The 17,830-nt window shown below is 42.6% G+C and overlaps 1 protein-coding gene across 5 annotated transcripts in view; it reads left to right on the top strand.

Annotated features, from left to right (window-relative positions):
• LOC132384586 (KAT8 regulatory NSL complex subunit 1-like) overlaps positions 1-17,830 on the top strand; it is a 171,933-nt gene that overhangs the window by 12,261 nt on the left and 141,842 nt on the right. For 2 of the 5 annotated variants that reach the window (XM_059955803.1, XM_059955799.1), the window contains exon 1: positions 13,866-14,005. The exons of 2 other annotated variants lie outside the window; for them this stretch is intronic. The gene's annotated coding sequence lies outside the window, so the exon portion shown is untranslated. Of the gene's footprint in view, positions 1-13,851; positions 14,006-17,830 lie in introns of those variants that run through there. One more of the 5 variants, XM_059955802.1, reaches the window with a different exon arrangement.

The following is a 17,830-nucleotide window of genomic DNA, read 5'->3' as shown; positions in this document are numbered from 1 at the left end:
TGAGCTGTTACACTATGTTAAAGATGCATGTTATTGAGGCACCTTTGCCAAGGAAAATCATGCCAGAACCACAGAATTCTGCATTAGACAAGAACTTGAACTGGTTGGGGAAAATGTCAGCTTGTGAGCTTTCCACTTTATTCTATGTCGCTTGTCAAAGCAAATTGCAATGATTCTGGGTAAAATGACTCAACTCTGTTTCAATGATTCTGGGTAAAATGACTCAACTCACCATCACCGCGGTTAATGGGATATCAGTGGAATTCATTTCAAGCTGTTTTATTTCTTAAAAGTTGGAACTCCTTCCATTGCCTTCATTCTCTCAATCTTTGCAAACAATTTTGTGCTTGGTCTTTGTCTCTATTTCAGGAGTTCTGCATTTGGTTGTATGGGATGAAGTTGAGCAGGTTCCATCGCTGTCAGTAGCACAAATCTGCACACAATTCATTTAGTGTAATTGTTGAAAATGATTAATGTAAAATGAGAGTTACAGTTCTAATTTCAGCTCAGATCAACTTTACTAAACCTGAGAAGTGATTGTACAAAAGTATAGGAAACCTTTCCTTTCAAGTAATTCAGTTCCAGAACAATCGGATGCATCCACAAAAGAAATTCTCCATAAAACTACGGGATTTTTCAAATCGTGGCCCTGGATGACAAGGTGTACTGAGACACAATAAGGATAAAAGGAAAATCATCTGTGATATTGTGTTTTATGTTCCGAAGGGCAGTATATTATAGAAAGCTGAATGAAGTCAAAAGGAACTTTTGGAAGGGAAAGATAAGGCATGTAAGAATACAGGCAGAATATTCAAATGAAATGTATGTATGAATTGCACTACTAATCACGGAGAGTATCACAACTGTATCAAGAGGACTAGATGAAGGGTTCATCCAGGGAGACCACATGGGTGGAGCTCAGGAATGACAAAGTTTCAGTCACTATGATGAGGTTAAACTGCAGACCTCTCATTAGCCAGCACAAGGTAGAGGATCAGAGAAGAAGGCAGTTTATGGAAATATGTAAAAGCAACAGGATTGTCATAGCAGGTGATCTTAATTTTCCTAATACTGACAGGGATTCCTTTCATGCCAGGAATTTAAAAGGGGTAAAATTTCTAAGGTGCATTCAGCAGACTTTCTTGACACCAGATCTTCCAACTAGGAAGAGGGTCACACTAGACCTTGTACTGGGAATAAGCTTGGTCAAGTGATCAGAGCTTATCAGTGGGAGAGCATTTTGGGAAGAGTGATCATAACTTTAAGATAGTTATTGAAAAGGATAAGACTGGACCTTGAGTAGCCAGGGGAGGGGGATGCTAAATTGGGAGGCTAACTCCAAAAGTTGGGCAGGAGGGGGAAAATAGATTGGGAGCAGTTGCATTGGACAAATCCACATATCATGTGGGAGTCATTTAGAAGCCAGCTGGTCAGAATTTAGGACCAATGTGTTCCTGTGAGGAAAGAAGATAAGGATGATAAGATTCGGGAACCTTGGATTCTCAAATTTAGTCAAAAAGAGAAAAGAAGCATATATAAGGTTTAGGAAGCTGAAATTGGACAGAACCCTTGAGGAATATGGAGGAATATGAAGGAAGCATGAATGAACTCAAACAAGGAATTGGGAGTACCAAAGGGGAGATGAAATGTCCTTGGTGAATCAGAATCAGCTTTATTATCACTGGCATGTAATGTGAAATATGTTAACAGCAGCAGCAGTTCAATGCAATACAGAATCTGGAAGAAGAAAAAATAATAAATAAGTAAATCAATTACAGTGTATGCATATTGAATAGATTAAAAATGTGCAAAAACCAGAAATACTGTATATTAAAAAAGCGAGGTAGTGTCCAAGGATTCAATGTCCATTTAAGAATCGGATGGCAGAGGGGAAGAAGCCTGAATTGCTGAGTGCGTGCCTTCAGGCTTCTGTACCTCTTTCCTGATTGTATAACAGTGAGAAAAGGGCATATCCTGGGTGCTGGAAGTCCTTAATAATGGATGCTTCCTTTCCGAGACACCGCTCCCTGAAGATGTCCTGGGTACTTTGTAGGCTAGTACCCAAGATGGAGTTGACTAGATTTACAACCTTCTGCAGCTTCTTTCGGTCCTGTGCAGTAACCCCCCACACAAGTACCAGACAGTGATGCAGCCCATCAGAATGCACTCCACGATACAACTATAGAAGTTTTTGAGTGTATTTGTTGACATGCCAAATCTCTTCAAACTCCTAATGAAGCATAGCCACTGCCTTGCCTTCTTTATGACTACACTGGTATGTTGGGACCAGGTTAGATCCTCAGAGATCTTGACACCCAGGAACTTGAAGCTGCGCACACTCTCCACTTCTGATTCCTCTATGAGGCTGGGACGTGTTCCTTAGTCTTACCCTTAGTCCACAATCAGCTCTTTTATCTTATTGACATTGAGTGCCAGGTTGTTGCTGCGGCACCACTCCACTAGTTGGCATATCTCACTCCTGAACGCCCTTTCATCACCACCTGAGATTCTACCAACAATGGTTGTATCGTTAACAAATTTATAGATGGTATTTGAGCTATGTCTAGCCACACAGTCACATGCATATAGAGAGTAGAGCAGTGGGCTAAGCACATACCCCTGAGATGTGCCAGTGTTGATCGTCAGCGAGGAGGATATGTTATCACCAATCCGCACAGACTGTGATTTTCCGGTTAGGAAGTTGAGGATCCAATTGCAGATGGAGGTACAGAAGCCCAGGTTCTGAGGCCCAACTTCTGAGGTTGAGAGGCCCAACTTCGCAATCAGGATTGTGGGAATGATGGTATTAAATGCTGAGCTGTAGTCGATGAACTGCTCCTGACGTAGGTGTTTCTATTGTCCAGGTGGTCTAAAGCCGTGTGGAGAACCATTGAGATCATGTCTGCTGTTGATCTACTGTGGCAATAGGCAAATTACAATGGGTCCAGGTCCTTGCTGAGGCAGGAGTTCAGTCTAGTCATGACCAATCTCTCAAAGCATTTCGTCACTAGATGTGAGTGTTACCGTGCAATAGTCATTAAGGCAGTTCACATTCTTCTTAGGTACTGGTATATTTGTTGCCTTTTTGAAGCAATTGGGAACTTCCGTTTGTAACAGTGAGAGGTTGAAAATGTCCTTGAGTATTCCCGCTCGTTGGTTGACACAGGTTTTCAAAGCCTTACCAGGTACTCCATCGGGACCTTCTGCCTTGTGAGGTTTCACTGTCTTTAAAGACAGGCTAACATCAGCCTCTGAGACGGAGATCACAGGGTCATCAGGTGCAGCAGGGATCTTCACAGCTGTAGTTGTGTTCTCCTTTTCAAAGCGGGCATAGAAAGTGTTGAGTTCATCTGGTAGTGAAGCATCACTGCCGTTCATGCTGTTGGGCTTCGCTTTGTAGGAAGTAATGTCTGGCAAACCCTGCCAGAGTTGCCGTGGTGAGTAGGATTAAGAAAAATCCCAAGGCATTTTATATGTACACTAAAATAAGAGAGTAGCTAGAGAGAAGGTAGGACCACTCAAGGACAAAAGGAGTGAATTTATGTTGGGAGACAGAAGAAGTGACTGGAAGTGACAAGTATGAGTACTTTGTATTGCTATTCAACAAGGAGAAGGAAATGGAGGATGGTGAGATCAGGGAGGGACATGATATGTTCAAAGTAAATTTATTATCAGAGTACATGTGTGTCACCTGAGTTTCATTTTCTTGTGGGCATATTCAATAAATCCAATAACTATAATAGAATCAATGAAAGACCACACCAACAGGGTGGACAACCAGTGTGCAAAAGACAACAAACTGTACAAATACAAAAAGAAAGAGAAAAATAGACAAGTAAGAAACAGATTTTGAGAACATGAGATGAAGAGTCTTTGAAAATGAATCCATCGGTTGTGGGAGCAATTCAGTTCTGGGGCAAGTCATTTTATCTCCTCTGGTTCAGGAGCCTGATGGTTGAGGGATAATGACTGTTCCTGAACCTGGTGGTGTGAGTCCTGAGGCTCCTGTACCTCCTTCCTGATGGCAGCAGTGAGAAAAGAGCATGAGCTGGGTGGTAATATCCAGAAAGAAACAGAGAAAACCTACACCACAATACAGGCCCATTGGCCCACAATGCTGTGCCAAACACGTACAGTCGGCCCTCCGTATGCGCGGAATCAACCAACCGTGGATCGGGAAAACCCAGAAGTTCTCTCTCCAGCACTCATTGCTTGCGCATGTACAAACAATTTTTTCTTGTCATTATTTCCTAAACAATACAGTATAACAACTATTTACATAGCATTTACATTGTATTAGGTATAATAAGTAATCTAGAAATGACTTAAAGGTACAGGGAGTCCCCGGGTTATGAATGAGTTCCATTCCTGAGACCGTCTTTAAGTCAGATTTGAAGCCGGAACAGGTACATCCAGTATTATTTAGCGTCAGTTAGTCAAACATTTTTCTTAGTATAAAGAACATATTTTACCTTTCTATGCATATAAAATACTTAAGAAACATATGTATTTAAATAATTTAACAACTGCGTTGCTTAGTAATAATTGTAGCTTTCATCGGGGCAGGGCCTTTCACATGCTCCATTAAAATTGTTCCGATCGTTGACCGACTGTAGCCTAATGCTTTTCCAATGACCGATGGTGTTTCACCTCTTTCCGATTGCGTTATTACTTCCACCTTATTTTCAATCGTGATCGTGATTATTTTCGTGAACCGAAACACTGTGGATAGAGAGCTGCACCACCAGGTCCTAATGTCCACCGCACGGAGATATGTTAAATAAAGTCTGGGGTTCCGCTGGGTCCTAAAGGCCACCAGACTGATACATGTTAAATAAGGGACTTGAGCATCCGCGGGGGGTCCCGGAACCTATCCCCTGTGGATAAGGAGGGCCGACTGTACTTACTCTAGAAATCTCCTAGGGTTACCCATAGCCCTCTATTTTTCTAAGCTCCATGTACCTATCCAGGAGTTTCTTAAAAGACCCTATCTTATCCGTTGCCCGTAGCCCATTCCACACACTCACCACTCTGTGTGGAAAAAAAAAACTTACTCTTGTGCTAGCCATTTCTGCCCTGGGAAAAAGCCTCTGACTATCCACACAATCGATGCCTCTCTTTATGTTATACACCTAAGTATTGGGTACCTTGAACATTTAGGTGGATAAGTCTCAAGGGCGTGATGAGATCTATCCTTGGTTATTGAGGGGCAAGATAGAAGATTGCTCAGTCATTTTGACTGGGGGTCTGTAACCAGAGATGTTCTGCAGGGGTCAGTGCGGTAACCTCTGTTGCTTGTGATATAAAATGATTTTGATAAAGTTGTAGGTGGGTTGATAAGTAATTTTGCTGATTACACAAAAGTTAGTGAAGTTGTGGATAATGAGGAAGGTTACAGTAAATGACAAGATCCTTAGGAGCATTCATGTTCATAGTGATCTTGGAGCACAAGTCCATAGCTCCATGGAAGTGACAACATAAGTGGATAGCATGGTAAAGGTATTTGGTATACTTACCTTCATTGGTTGTGGCATTGAGTAAGAAATTTGACGTCATGTTGCAGCTGTAGAAAACTGATAAGGCCACATTTAATTGCCCTACTTAAGGTGAGAAAAAATAAATTTAGAATATAGAAAATGCAGCACAGTAATAGGCCTACGATCCTGTGCCAAACTGACTAAGCTAATTATGTCTAATTAAACTAATCTCTTTGGCCATACCATTTGGCATCGTCCATATGCTTCCATTCTCTGCACATTCTCATGCCAAGGAGCCTGTACCATATCTGCCTCCACCACCACCCCAAACAATGCATTTCCAGGCACCCATAATTCTGTGTATTAAAAAAATCTTTGCCTACATATCCCGTTGAACATTCCAACTTGCTCCTTAAAGGCATGCCTCTTGTATTAAACATTTACACCCTGGGAAAAAGGTGCTGGCTGTCTACCTATCTCTGCCTTTCATAATTTTATAACTTTCTATCAGTTGTCCCCTCAGCCTCCACTACTCCAAAGAAAACAACCGAAGTTTGTTCAGACTCTACTTATAACACACGCTCAAGGCAGTATCTGAGTAAATTGCTTCTGTAACTTCCCATAGCCTCCACATCCTTCCTATAATGGGGTGAGGAAAATTAAATTCAGTGTTCTCGATGTGGCCTAACCAAAGTTTTATAAAGTGGCAACATAACTTCCTGGCTCTTGATCTTAATGCCTTAACTAATAAAGGCAAGCATACCATACTCTGTTCCAACTATCCCATCAACCTCTGCAACAAAACCAAACCACTGGAGGAACTCAGTGGATTAAGTTGCAGTCACTCCTGTGGTATGATCATTCTTGTGGGAAATGTATGCACAGCAGGATGCACAAACAGCTTTGTGATTATATTCAAATCTCTTTTCATGAGCTCAGCCAAGATGAGTATTGACAACAACTAACCCCTCCTTAGTTGATCCATTAGGAGAAGTCACAGGTCAACCTAGGGTGATGGTTCTCTGTGGGGGCACCCTGTGTGAGTGAAGAGATTTGGAGGAACAAGGAATGATGGGATTGGGTTCGTGTGGCTTGGAGTAAGTGTGTCAACTGAATTATTCCCACTCAGTAACAGTAACAACAAGGTGAAGATGTCCCCTGGAAGTGCCTCTTTCCTGACCTCTCCACCTGTCCGACAAAGGGCCAAATGGAACACTGTCTCTCTTCACAAAACAATTGTCAAATTAACCTCCAACCCCCACCAATCCACCAAAGAATAAACAAACAAACAAATCTATCAGCCCCTAATCAACTAATTCACCAATCCCCAACCTATCAATCAAAGTTGCTCAACATCCAACTTACTAACCAATTCAACAATGAACTTGCCAACCAATCATCACACCCATCTCGTGAGATGAGATTGCATTTGTGATGGTGGAGGGGATTGGGGCTGATGCTTGTTTTATCACAACCTGGGATGTGGATAAGCCCAACACCTACTTCTTTTTATAGGTGGGGGCGTATAAAAATCAGCAATGTCCTGGGCTATTGTTGGGTGATGAATGTGGTAAAATTCCTGGCCAGTGGGCCAGGACATGAGTTCAAATCTACCCTAGCGTCCAGGGATTAACATTGCTTACGGGAATACAAAGCTGGTCCTTGTTGGATGGGAAGCCCCCAAACCGTGTATACAATTTAAAGTTTATTGTCTTCTGACTTTACATATATACAACCAAACGAAGCAATGTTCCTTTGAACCACAGTGTACCCACACAACATGTATCACACACAGCACATAAACCAAAATATTATACTATAAATAAGTTAATAAAATATAATGCAAAATGCATGTAGTAAAGCACAGAACAGGAAAACAGCACAGTCAACAGCACACTGACCTTGTGATGAGACCTCAGTGGTGACAGGGTATTAATTAGCCTGAGGGAAGACTTGTTACCCAGTCTGTCAGTCCTAGTCCTGATGCTCCTGTAGCTCCTTCCTGACGGTAGTGGGTCAAAGAGATTATGGGATGGGTGGCAGGGATCCTCAACAATGCTTTGGTCCTTTGTGTACAACACTCTCGGTAAATGTCACCAACACAGGAGAGGGAGACCCCAGTGATCCTCTCAGAGGTTTTTACTGTCCTCTGTAGGGTGTTGCGGTCCAATGCCTTGCAGCTTCCAAACCACACAATGATGCAGGCAGGCAGGACACTCCTATGGTATTCAAGACTTTTATTATCAAATAATGTATAAATTATACAACCTTGAGATTTGCTTGCTCATGGGTGTTAGTGTGGAAAGTTGTTAGAATAGGGATAGGGAGCCTCGCATGCCTCAGTCTTCTCTGAAAGTGTAGATGCTGCTGTACCTTCATGACGAGTGAGGAAATGTTGTGAGTCCAGTTTAGATCATCCGTTATGTGTACACCAAGGAACTTTGTGCTCTTCACTCTCTCCACGCCAGAGCCATTGATGTTCAATGGAGAGTGGTCGGCCTGTGCCTCCCTGAAGTCCACGATCATCTCTTTTGTCTTCTCCACGTTGAGACTCGCGTGGTTGTTCTCACACCATTTGACAAACCTCACCACCTCCTCTCTGCTGACTCATCATCGTTGCTGATGAGGCTAAACACTCATATCATCAGCTAACTGGATGTGGTTTGAGCTGGATCTGGCAGAGCAGTCGTGAGTCAGCAAGGTGAACACAACCCTGGGGGGGTGAGGGGGGCATTAGTATTCAATGTGATGGAGCTTGAGATGTTGCTGCCAACTCAGACTGATTGGGGTCTTCCTGTCAGGAAGTCCAAGATCCAGTTACAGAGAGGGGTGTTGAATCCCAATGAGGACAGTTTACCTACCAGCCTCTGAGGGATGATGGTGTTAACTGCTGAGCTGAAGTCAATGAACAACATCCTGGTGTACAAATTTTCTGTGAGTACTCTCACTTTCCCTTCCTGATGGCATGGGAGAGCATGGCTCTGGCTGACCTGATCTGAAGATGGCATCCTGATCTCTAAGCTGTGCACAAATTTCTGCAGTCAGCCATGGTTTCTGGTTTGCCTTGGCAGTGTAGTGTTTAATCATGGTAACATCCTCAATGTACTTTCCTATGTAGCCAGTCACCAATCCCACATATTCATCAATTTTGAGGTGATGATCGTAGGTAGCCTCCTCCCTGAATATGCTCCTGTCCGTGCTTTCAAAGCAGTCTTGCAGTGCTGAGGTGGCATCTTTTTCAGTTTTAGGAGTTTTAATATCAATTCCCCCTCCCCCACCCGTTCCGCTGATCTCCATTCTGAGAAGGCATTTGTTTTCTTTGCTGAGAGACTGGCCTACTTGTTTAATGGAAACCTGAGGGGCAATAACTTTTCTTTTAACTCAGAGACTAGTTAGTTTATGGAATGAATTGTCAGGGGTGGTGAGTGAGGCAGGTGCATTAGTAGCATTCAAAAGGTAACTGGACAGGTAAGTTTCAGTGGGATATGAGTCAAATACAGGTAAATGGATGTGCTTAGAAGAAAATCTTGGTATGGATTAGTTGGGCTGAAGGGCCTATTTCCATGCAAAATGACTGTGACATTTGGAGTATTGTGTTTAATTCAGGTTGTCGCATTGTAGGAAGGATGCGGAGGCTTTGCGAGGTTGCAGAAAGGTGCACCAGGGTACTCCTTGAATTAGAGAGCATTAGCTATAAGGGATGGACAAACTTTCTCTGAGCATTGGAGGCTGAGGGGTGATCAGATAAAAGTATATAAAATTGTAAGTGCCATAGACAGTGTCTATTTTCCGGGGTGGAAATATCAAATGCTAGAGGGCATAGTTTAAGGTGAGAATGGGAATGTTTAAAGGAGATTTGTAAGGCGAATTTTGTTCTTACGTTTGTACACAGAGGTAGATGTCTGCAATGCACTGCCAGAAGAGATGGGAGAAGCAGGCATGATAGTGATACTTGTGAGGCTCTTGGACCATCATGTGAGCAGACAGAAGTGGATGGGTAAACACAATTTTCCATGCACGTGGGATTATTATGGTTGGCATAGACGTCAATGGACTGAAGGGCCTGTATTCTGTGTTTTGCAAGTTCATAAAAAGCAAGAGTAATTTAAGAAAATAGTAGGATAATAGTATTAATAATTAAATAGGTAAACAATGCATTGAGGTGATTACACTGATCTGGAGGACAATAGCCATTTGAGAGGTATTTAGCCCAGCACATTTGTCTCCTGAAAATAGAAGATTTGAGGAATGACCCTGATAGAGGTACTTGAAATTGTGAAAGGGGTTCTTCAGCCATTGAAATATTTTTGACTTGCAGACAAGATGAGATCTGGAACAATTTGAATGTGGATGCGGAAGGCAGCCATTTGGCCCATAGGTTCCTTTCTGGGTTTCCAAAAACAATCCATTCACTTGTATTTCTAGCTCTTTGAGTGTTTTTATAGCAATTCATCATGACTTCTGTGACTTTGCACTCTGTGCAGAGTTATAAAGCCAGTGTACTTTCTGCTTTGCCTGTTGCCAACCAGATCTGTCCTTGCACCCAGCTGAGAAATTCCAGAGTGTTTTGTAAATATCTCCTCACCACCACTCTGCTTCTGTGCTGTAAATGTGGTAAAACTTTATTGCATCTCATTGTTCAAAAGTCCTGATGATTTGCATCTGGTACACTCAGTTCAGAATTCAGCCATGGATCCAGGCTGTGAGTGGCTCAAGGGGTCTTGAAACTCAGCTTTGGCCGTGAGCCAGTGTGCAGCCAGAGCAGGGTTTGGCACAGAAACATAGAGTCATAGGGAAGTACAGCACAGAAACAGGCCCATCAGCCCACCCAGTCCGTGCCAAAACCGTTTAAAAAGCCTACTCCCATCGAACTGCACCGGGACCACAGCTTTCCATACCCCTACTATCCATGTACCTATCCAAACATGGGTAAATTGGCAGCTGGAGCTGGGGTCCAGAGTGCTTTTGTGTTTCCTACTCCCTTTAATCTTACCAAGTTCATTGGGAAATTTATTATACTACTGTGTAATCTGTTAAAAATGAAATAAGTGTTAGGAAAGTTTTTGAGTAATATACAATAATACAGTAAGTCTCCAGTTTGGTCCCATGGTTGTGGATTTTTGGATCCACCATCCTTGGAGAAGAAGCAGAAAAAGATAGATCATTGCCGATACTATCTGATGACCTCTTTCCTGCATGGTGAATTGGGGAGGGGTGGGGTTGAAAGGTCAGTATGAAGTTAAGATTGGCTCCAATGTCTCTATCCTTTCTTATGCAATGAAACTTGGTGTCTGTTCTCATTGCTAAAGCATGCAGATAAGTAATGCTTGAAAAGGCTACCCTGCCCAGTGGGCATATGACTCAGCAAAAATGATGATAGCATGGAGAGAGTGTCAGAGTGAAATTAAAAGAGAAATAAGGAAAGCAATGAGAGACAGCAAAAAATATGTTCAAATAAAATCAATGAAAATCCAATAATGTTTTAAAACTACATAAAGTACATGGGATTAACTGAGAAAATAATTGGAATTTCAAGTAATGTGTGTGTATGTGCAGCAGAGGACGTGGGTTACTTCATTGATGTATTCACAAGGGTAAGGATGCTAATATGATAATTAAGGAGAATGAGTGGGACAGGAGAAATGCTCATCATGGATGTATTACAGAGTTCAGCATCTCGCAGAGAATTATCCCATGCTGGTAATAATACACAAGGGAAGAAAGTGCAGAGCATATTGTTTTAATCACCACTGGTGACAGTGTGGTTCCAGAGGATTGAGGACATAATTGTGTCGTACCATTGTTTGAAAACAGAGCAAGGACTGCGTGATTTCAAAACTGTAAATTCTGGTGGCAGAAGCTGCACTCCAGTGCGTTTTCCACACTTTTTCTGTTTTGAGCATCTGTGTTCTTTTGCTTTTTAATTCCAGTCATGTTGGTTGAAATGCCCTTTTTTATTGCAAGGATGATTGGAGCTTAATGACGAGACTATAATTGAGTGGAGGCAACTCAGAGAAGGCTCATTCTGGGATGAAGTGGTTACTGTTTGAAGTAAAAATGAGTTGATTTCATCAATGTCGATTGGACTGCACTTACACCCCCCCACAGTGCCTTCCACTGATTTATTTGAGTCATTTTGCTCCTTCTTCTGAATGCTTACAAGTGGGTAACTTTGCACTTTGGGTTAAAACATTACCTTGCATTGGTGATCTTGTAATGTTGGATTGCTATTGTTGGGCAGGTCATTTCAAGCAGTGTTAAAGTGTGAGGCTCAGGGCTACACCCCAATGGGCCATTGCTGGAACTAGCTTTGGGCAATAGGAAGGTAAGATTGCCCAACGTCTGACCTGTTGTCACTGTACTGTCATTATTTGGCTCGTCCAGTTGAGCTTCTAGTCAACATTTGGACCAGGACTGTGTGTGTAAATTCAGGGAAATTATGAAATGAAAACAAGGCTTTGGTTAGTAAGTGCTGCTTGATATCACTGTGGCTGTTGGCTTCCACCACTTTGCTGATGATTGAGAGCAGAATTATTAGGCAGATTGGATTTGTCCTGCTCGATAAAACGAGGTAATGTTGCACATTGTCAAGTAGATTTCAGTGCTGTAATTGCACTGGAACAGCTTGGCTGGAGGCACTACCTGCTCTGAAGCAGAGATATTCATTTCGATAACTGGGGTGTTTTCCAGTCCAGTCGGTTGAAACTGTATCCAATGAGCTCAGCCATTTTTTGATATTGCCTTGCAAATCAAATTGGTTGAAGACTGATTTTGTGAGGCTTGGGATTTCACAAAGAAACTTGAGGAATTCATTTGATATTTCTGGGTGAACATGGTTACACAGGCTTCAACATTACCTTTTGCACTTTGTGCCATTTTTGAGGATAGGGATGTAATTTGCTTAATTGCTCACCACAGTTCACAACTATATGTGGCAGTATTGCAGAGCTTTAATCTGATTTGTTAGCTATGATTAATATCATTTTTGTGACTGTGCTATTGTGAGTTTTTGTGCTGTGCTGTGTGTGACTGCCTGTACTGTATTTTGCACCTTGACCGCGGAGGAGTGCTATTCTATTTTGTTCTGGGTTGTATAGGGTTGAATAACAATTTGAACTATTGACCACACTGTACCTATTAGTGATTCAATCCTGCCTGTAGGATTGTGATGGCATATTGTCTGTAAGGTATATTTCTGTAAGAATGACAGTGAGAAGCTGACACACAGCCAGTGAGGCAATTCTTGCAACATTGGTCCCCTGATGTTTGTGTAGAGATTTAGCCAGATTAATTGTGCTGGGAGCAATGTTGTCATATCAGAATTAGCAAAATTGGTTGATTGGGCTGATTATATTCCTTATATGAGTAAACAGCAAAGGCAGGCTTGCTCCTCCGTTTCAAGGACATTTAAAAGTCAACCAGTTTGGCGAATCTGGAGTAACATATGGGTCAGACTGGTATGGATTCCTCCTCTGAAAGAGGAAGCAGAGCCAACTGCACTGCCTCGAATTACGTGCACTTAGACATGAGTAAAGCGCATGCTGGAAATATATCAACGTGTCGGTAGGTAATTTGGCTACCATAAATTATTCTTTAATGTTAACTTAGTGATAATAGGTGCAAAAAGAGTTGACGTTGAAGAATAAATTCCGGAGCTAAAGCAAAATCGAGGGCAATAGGGATCCTTCTGTCGACCTGGATCCGATGGGTTTATATAAACAGGAGACTTGAGAGACACAATTAACATCTCATGTTGATTATTTTGTTTCGCAGCTGTGTAATCCTGTGCCCACTTAATCACTGACTGAAATGCCCCCCACCCCTCCCATCTTGGTTCATAAAATCACGTTATTGAGTTGGGATTGTTTGTAGGCGCTTTCCGGTACAAACTTCCCCTTATAGATGAAGCAAAGGAGAGGGGTGAAGTTTTGCTTTTAACCTGGGAACGCAGCTGTACACTGCGCTGTCTTTGCTGTGCTGATAGGAGGGGAGTGCGCCAGGCGGGCTCCACCCCAGAATGGCGCCATGCAGTGCTGCGGCCAATGGGCGTCGCAAACCGCGGAGGTGGCCGGGAGCTGTAGTCGGATTACAGGTTATGTATGCGCGATTGCGCAATGAGTAACGGATAGGGGCGGGCGGATGCGGCGCGTGCTCTCTACTGCCTCGCAGTGGTTGGGCAGGCCAATGCGGCGCTGCCGCGGCTCTCTTGCATTGTTGTCGGGGGAAAGGCTGCACCCTGTCAGCGAGCAGCGCTGGGCCCGTCCGCCATCTTACTGCGCTGCTGTCAATGAAAGGCGCCGTCGGGCGGAAGTTGAAAGCCTGCAGCCGCCTTCTCGCAGCGTCCTGCCGGGGGTAGTGGACTTGGCGCGGCAGGGGGGGGGTTGGGCACTCAAATTCGGGGCAAGAGCTTCCGGCGGCGCCGAGGACGAGCGCGCTGCCATTCTCGGTGTTGCGTCGGACCAGCAGGTGTGTGAAGCGGTGGCAGTTTTGGCCGAGGCCCAGGCTGGGCCCGGGCCACATCACGTGCGGTGAGTGGGCGCGCTTTGGGGCTCTGATACGGGGGTGGGCTGGGGCGGACAGACTATTGGGCCCTCACGTGGCGCCGCTTTGTGCGGTTGGCGGGCGGGCACCGAGCCCGACTCGCTCCTCCTGTCCCGCCCCCACCCCGCATTCCGTCGCCGTGGCGCAGTTGGCGAGCCGAGTGGAACCGGACGTTGGGCCGATCGCCAGCCTCATTGTTGCGGCCGGTTACATACCGTGGGGCTGGCACGTGATGGGCGCCGAGTCCCAAACCTCCAAGCACTCGGGTGGTGCCGTGCCCTGCCCTTGCACCATGTGCTGACCGAGTCCGCCGCTCACTACTCCTATCCCAGGGGTGTCTGGTAGTCATCAGTAAAACGTTTTTGTGGGTTCCTTTGTGTGCTCCAACTCCCCGTGTAGTTAAGTACTCTGCAAGCAGACTTCTCTCTCCCCCTTGGCTGCCCGCGAGAGTAATCCCGTATTCTGCAGCGTGTGGTGCTTCCATCCCGTCCTGTTCAGTAAACATCCAGTGAAATCTATACAGGGCTTCACAATGCGCCTTCAGCTTGCGATTTGAAGGTAAACAGCAAGTCAAATGTTGAGTCGACTGGCGTCAATGATTACCATTTCTGTGAAGCTTAGTCTTGAAATTTCCTTATAACTCCTATATTTATGTTTAGGTGCTGCCAATGGCTGACTTCAGACAGGAAGTTGACGTTTGAGCGTGTAGCAGCTTTATTTTAATAAATATCTTTTTAAAAAGTGGGTTTTGGGTGCTGTTTGTAGTTTGGTTAATATTTTAGTTGCATGGAAACTTGTGATAATGGTTCAGGCCTCCCCAGATTTCAGAAATTCGTTATCCGTTTTCGAGTGCCACCCTTTCTTCAGCTTATGCTGATGGTCTGAAGCAAATAGCCTTGTCCATTTCGATTATTTTCTGGTCATTTTCGGATTTCTATTAAATACATTTAAAAGTGAATGAATATATCATACAAACATGTTGGAGTTTCTCAGCTGCTATGGTCTCTTGTTTGAATTTGTTGAGTATAGCCAAAGCTTCATAAGTGTGAATCTTGGTTCAACCTTTAATTTTGTTCCTATTAATCTTCCATCCTTGTTTTATATTGCTTGAAATATTTTTTCCTAGTTGTGAAAGAAATGTCTCTTGAGACCACTTCTAGACTGGCTCTAGGGAACTTCAGTTCATTGTTTTGGCTGAAATGATTAACCGAACCACAAGTACTGTTTTTTGCCCTACTTTTTAATGTCAAATTTAGATCACGGGAATTTGAGTAAACAATTAGCCATAAGTAAATTTTGTGGAGAAATAGAATACTTTCTGCTAACTGATCATTTTGAAATGGTGATATTGCTGTAATCATTAGTTGAAGTTGGTCCTTTGGGGTTATTATTTTTAATTAAATGTTTTGCACAGAGCAAGGCCAGATTTGGAATTTGTGATTGATATCAATGAATTGTGTGTGAAGATGTCTGCAGATTGTGTGCTGATGCATTCCATGAAAAGGGAATGTTGGTGCTTGGGGGAAGGTTGCTACCAAAACTTATCGGACATCAGTGTCTGATGAAGACCCACCAGTGTGTGTAAGGCACCACAAATAAAATGGTGATTATTTAAAATTAAATTAAACTTTGCCTGTTTCAGCTAGAGATGCTGCAGTGAATTTTGTGCAGATTCTTATCTGATGCTTTGGGTACACTCTTGTTTAATATAGATATGGTTCTGTTATTTTTCTATTAGTTGCATAGGTTGGCCCAATTGTTCTGGAAGGGAGCTTGATTCTTATGTCACCTGTGTTCAGGTTTCCTCCTTTAAATGTTCGGATGTAATGTAGTGAGCTAACAGTTTGATCTTGCTTTGGTTTTAAACTGGGTTTTGGGCTGATGGTGGTTGAAACGCATTGCAAGTATGTAATCCTAACCATGTGACAACTTGAACATAAAGACAGGTGATATTAAGAAAAGTGAGTTGGGCTGATTGGATTGTATTAAGAGCATGGTTAAAACTGCCCACTCTCACTTTTCCACTTCTTGCCATATAAAATGATGCTGTTGTATTGGTCTTGATAATAAATATATTCATGATGACCTCCACAGACATCAGTGATTGTGAATGCCAGGAAATTTCTCAACCACTCTGACATAAATGGACATCCCTTTCCTCTGAAGCTGTCCTGATAATCCCACAATTGGACGTATGCTGTTGACATTGACCCTGTAAATTTCCCACCAGAATCTTAAATGTTTTTAAAAGATCTTTTATCTTTTAGTACTTCAATCCTTTCTCCATAGATAAGTTATTTCATAATGGTAATCAACATTGTGAATGTTTTCTGCTGTAGCCTCACTGCAAGCACATCCATAAATGTTTGCAGTGTTTCAGTTGCTGTCTTTTCCATGCTTCAAGTTGCATCAAAGCTTGTATATGAATCTGCAATGAAGGCCAACAATACAATAAATTAATTCATTATAGCAAGATGCTAACCTTTATTTCCTGTCCTAGCTTTCCTAGATTCCTTTGTACTGCAGTAATTTGTCTCACTATGTTAAAATAAAACATTTTTCATTCTTCCTTCCAAAGAAGAAAAACTCATTTCCCAATATTATACTCGATCTAGTCTCTTGCCCACTGATTTAGTCTGTTCATATCCATTCAATATCTTGATTTCTCTTGTCTTGCCTGCCTTTGTTTCATCAGCAACTTTGGCTTGACAGCATGCTCCTGTCATCCTTAGATGCAGATAAAGACATTGATCATGTGGATAGCCAGAGGCTTTTTCCCAGAGCTGAAATGGCTAACGTGAGGGGGCATATAGTTTTAAGGTGCTTGGGAGTAGGTGCTGTGGGGATGGCAGGGGTAAGTTTTTCGCAGAGTGTTGTGGTAGGTATGTGAAATGCACTGCCAGTGATGGGGTTGAAAACAGATACAGTTGGGTCTTTTAAGACTTTTGCATGGGTACATGGAACTGAGAAAAATTAGAGGGCTATGTGCTAGGGAAATTCTAGGCAGTTTCTAGAGTAGGTTAATGTGCTGTAGATGTCTCTGTTCTCTTGTGCTGATTGATAATAAAAAAATACCTGTTGTCATCCTAAGAATCCATTTAACATGAGAAATCTGATTTCTTGCCTTTAACTTTGCATTCATAATTTGTATTAACAGATCAGTACAACAGAAAACAGTCCTTCTGCCCACAATGCCAACTCTAAATATGTTACTGATGCTGTTTTCTTATTTAACTTTTTTGAGGTGAGAAAGACCACTGCTGAGGACTTCAGTGTTTCATGATTCAGCTTGGTGAGAATGATGTTAAAACACCATGAAATTAGTACTGCTTAGTTTAGTCCACAACCATCCAGATGAAAACTTCCCCCAGATAACTTTAGCAAAGGAGAAAAGGGGCCCTGATTTTTATCCGCAAGGTACTGTCAACTAATTGTATGGACTGTACTTTGCTGTGTTCACTGAGTTGCAGGATCAAAGAAGAAAAATGCAAGATGGCTTCCTTTCAAAGCCATCATTGAATATCAGCTGAGGGCACAATTGGGGCTCAGCTATGACGAGCAGAAATAGGATTAGGTATTCATACTTTGAGCCTGCTATCATTAAATATGTTTAATATTCTAATTCAGTTCAATTATCTGATTGGTGTGATACTTGACCACCAGGACACTTCACAGCATTCTTTTTCTCATTCATATACCTCAAGTATAAATGAAAAATGAGTTCAGTAATTCAAATTGAATATCTCACACAACTACAGTTTAAGTACTGCACTTTGCATTTTCACCTGTTCATGATGTGCATTTAAACAAAA

Source organism: Hypanus sabinus, chromosome X1 (assembly GCF_030144855.1).
Source record: "Hypanus sabinus isolate sHypSab1 chromosome X1, sHypSab1.hap1, whole genome shotgun sequence".
Taxonomy (NCBI): domain Eukaryota; kingdom Metazoa; phylum Chordata; class Chondrichthyes; order Myliobatiformes; family Dasyatidae; genus Hypanus; species Hypanus sabinus.
The sequence above is the reverse complement of the archived record's forward strand: the minus strand, read 5'-3'. Positions and strand labels throughout refer to the sequence as shown.